Source organism: Elephantulus edwardii, unplaced genomic scaffold (genome assembly GCF_000299155.1).
Source record: "Elephantulus edwardii isolate Elephantulus edwardi_28Jun2011 unplaced genomic scaffold, EleEdw1.0 scaffold00177, whole genome shotgun sequence".
NCBI classification, from domain to species: Eukaryota; Metazoa; Chordata; class Mammalia; order Macroscelidea; family Macroscelididae; genus Elephantulus; species Elephantulus edwardii.
In genome coordinates this window covers 6,562,692-6,566,599 of record NW_006399927.1, presented here as the reverse complement: position 1 = coordinate 6,566,599, position 3,908 = coordinate 6,562,692, and the positions used below count along the sequence as shown (strand labels likewise).

General features: G+C 41.9%; 1 pseudogene; it reads right to left on the bottom strand.

Annotated features, from left to right (window-relative positions):
- Window positions 1-262: 262 nt before the first annotated feature.
- LOC102862607 lies at window positions 263-1,570 on the bottom strand (annotated as a pseudogene).
- Window positions 1,571-3,908: the final 2,338 nt, after the last annotated feature.

Below are 3,908 nucleotides of genomic sequence, written 5' to 3'. Positions count from 1 at the left end.
TAGATTTTCGCAACTGTTCTCTTGGCTTCTGAGACACAGGAGCTACCACCACATGTTTCTTCAAGTACATCAAGTTCACTGTCAGTAATCTTTGCAGCTGTTCACTATGAGACAATGCTCAGTTGCATAAATGAGGAAGAAAAGCAGTTTGGTTTTTTATTTTATTAATTAATTAATTTATTTATTTTTCATTTCAATGAACATCTACAGAAAAGCAGTTTTGACCTTCCTCCCTCCCTTTTCCCCAACAAGACCCAAGAGTTTAATCCTCAATCTTGATGGACTTGGAGGCATTTCTGTCGATGTAGAAGACTTTGTCCGGGGTTCGGGAGAAGCCGAGGACGGCCCTATGGTTGAACTTTCGGCTCATGGCCCGGTCGTAGTCCTGCTGCAGGTTCTCCTGCAGGGTTTTGGCCCCCTCCTTGCTGAGTGCCATGTTAGGCCTCGAGGTCACGCTTGGGGGACTGAGGGAGAATGATTTTTAAAGCCACTCATCAGTTTGAGAAACTTCAGTTTCTTGTCCTCGGTTTCAAATCCAGCTGTGTCCCACAGGCCAGACTTGGTTCCTGTCCACTCTTTGGTTTCAAAACTTCTGTCTTGCCTGACTCATGGTCAATCTCTTCTTGCAAAGCCTTTCTCCTCACCTTGTCTATGTGCGCCTCATCCATGGTACCCTTCTTCTTCAGGACCACTTCTAGTTCGGGGTCTGGCTCCTCCTCATAAGGTTCTCTCAATATCTGGCTCTCTTTTTCTTCTTCTTCTTCAGGGCCAACTCCTCCATGCCTAGAGGTTCTGTCTGCTTCTTGGATTTGCTTTTCTTCTTCACTGGGTTTCTGGACCCATCTCCTACTGGGATGTATTCCAGAACCTCGACTTTGGCTCGTTTCTTTTCACCCCCTTTCCCCATGGACTTGGAGGCTTGGAGGTGGCTGAGGGTCACGTCTCCCTCCTGGTGCATCTTCTTCTTCTTCTTTATCTTGACTTGGTGTTCCCTGGGGCTCCCCTGCTTCTGTTCTGCCCCAAGGCCGCCAGCTCCTCACTCACCCTCAGTGCACAAGCACAGGTTGCATCCCCAGCCTCCACGGGCCTGGGGTTCTGGACCATCAAGGCCACACTGTGCTGAGTGCATTTCTCCTGCTTGTGTTTTTTGAGCTTCTTGACACCTCTGGTACCCTCTTTGGCTTGTCCAGGGCTCAAGGAGGTTTCTGCCCCTAGTCTGTGGGGCACAGACAAGGACCTCCTCTTCTTTTTCTTCTCCTCACTTGGGAATCAACGATCTGATTCCTGGAGCTGGGTGACCTTTCGGCCCGCCTGGCAGGAAGCACAGTTTTGGGCTCTAAATGGTTTTCACTAAGAAGTTTCTTCTCCTTCTTCCTTTTCTTCACTAGAGGCATTTCAGGTGCCTGACCATGTTGTTACAGCGGGATGGACCTCTCTGAGAAGAAACCTCAGTGAGATAATCATCTTTTAGACCTGGAACTGAATCTCTGACTCTGACCACTTTCTTTTTCTTCTTTTTCTTTTCTGACAGCTCAGAGCCTGCATCTGCTTGCTGAGTCTTAGTGATCATTCCCGCTGGCCAGGTGTCCCCACCTCCACGTGAGCACCAGCCTCGAATAATATATATTTCTTATAATCCTAATTTAACTTAAAGAAGCAAGTTATCAGAGTCTGTGATAAATAGCTTGTCTCTAGTTTTAATTTTTCTGTGCTGACTACATGATGTGAGATGAAACCCATCTGAAACTACACTATCTTCACAACTTTATTTTCCACTTTCTATTTTAAAAAAGTAATAAACTTTGAGTAGCATCTTTTTTCCATTAGAAGAGGCTGTCCTTATTTATTGACATGGGAGAATTGTGCCTTCCTAGGCCATGATTCTTTGTAGTTTGGTAGTTATGCAAGGATATAACTTGGTAATTACATAATGATATACTCACCTTCATGATGTGATCTGATTTGATCAGTCAGTTACAGGGGGAGATTAGGAGAAGATGCAACACCCTTACTTACAGGAAGTCACAGCCCTGATTCAATGTAAGGTGAGTTTCCCAGGGGTGTGGCCTACATCACCTTTTATCATTCAAGATGTAAAAGGAAATTGAATGAACAGACAAGGAATGCTCTGATACACACACACAAAGATAGTCAGACAGAGAGTGCCCTTTGAAACCAGGTGCCCTTCACTGAGAACCTCCAAGACCCAGGAGAAGACTTGATGCTAAGACACATGGTCAGCTTCAAGGAATGCTGGGCCCACAGATTTTGAAAGGTGATGAAAACTTACTCCTGGAACTGACAGAAGCAGAAACCCTTCCCCTGGGCTGATGCCTAGATTCAGACTTCTGTTTCCCTAAACAGAGAATGAATTGCACTTTGTGAAATCCATCTACTTTCGATATTTCTATTATAGCAGCAGGAAGTAACTGAGACAGTTACTCTCTGAGAAACCAATTGTGTTAACTCCTTTCTTTCCTTTTTAAAGTTAATTTTGTTGTTGTACCGTAGAATCAGAACCGACTCATAGCTGACCCTCTGGTGGGTTTTCAGAGGCAGTTAATAGCGGCGGTGGGGTGGGGGAGAGATTGCCCATCCTTCTGCAGAGCAACTGGTGGATCCGAACCATTTGTCTTCCAGATTCCATCACAGCTTCTTATCACTAGGCCACCAGAGTGCCTTAATGTTCATTTTATTGAGTCTTGAATTTTATTCCCATTTTCCTTTATTTCCCATTATTCCCATTCTTATGAGATTCTAAGCAATATGCAATTTAACATTACGACTCTTGCTTCCCTTAATAATTTGCTTCTTGTCAGGGTTATAATAAATTTTATGAACTTTGTATGTAAAGCAGTATAAAATAAAATTTAAAAAAAATATGTTCGAGCCCATTGCTGCTGTAACCGTGTCAATCCATTTCAGTGAAGGTCTTCCTCTCTTTTACTGATTCCCCACCCCTCTACGCATGATGTCCCTTCCCACAGAATAACCTCACCTTGCTACATGTCCAAAATATGTGAGACTAAGCTTCACAATTATATAAAGGGAAATTCCCTGAGGAGCACAAGGGTGAGGATGGGTGGGGGACATAATCATGGGGTTGGGCAATTTGTTGGGTATAGGGAGGAGTGGGATAAGGAAATGGGAAAGATCTGGTGTGAAAAACAATATATATGAACTTTGTAAGTAAACCAGTGTAAAGTAAAAAGTGTATATTACAAAATAACCCAACAAAACAAAAAATCTATCTTGAACATAATAATCTGAATTGTGTTCCAATGGTGCTGAGCAAAATGGAAGCTATGACAGCATCTAAAATTCTAAATTTTATCTTTGTTTTGATTTTTAAACTGATGAATCTACATACCTAGTCACAGAAAACCAATTACAAAAAAATATAAAATCTAAAAAAGGATTCTTATTTCTTGAAAACTTCCTTTGCAACCAATGACTACATACATACCGATGCTATGGAGTGACAACCTACAGAGTTACTTCTTCAAAATGGGCTAGTTTCAAGGCCAAACCTACAAAGGCTCATTAATGTCTTCTGTTCCTGCATTTGTAAAACAAGTGAGAAGCACCTGACCTGAGCAGAATGAACTATTATTAGATTTCTGTCTTTACTTGATGTTTAAGGGAAAGAACTATTATGAAATCCCACAATATTCCCAACTAAGTATCTTCAAAGGTGAGAAAGTAATAAAGCTTGGCTTGCTAATGGTTCATTTTAGCGAGAAATTAAAATCACTGATTTTAGGAGATTGTGAAGGATAGCAATTCACTATCAAATTTCTAAAACTTTATGTTTCTCTATAGGAAGATAGTACTTGTTTTTCTTCTGCAGAGTGACTGATGAATTCAAACTACTGAACATTCATGTAACAGCCCTATACTATAGGCAC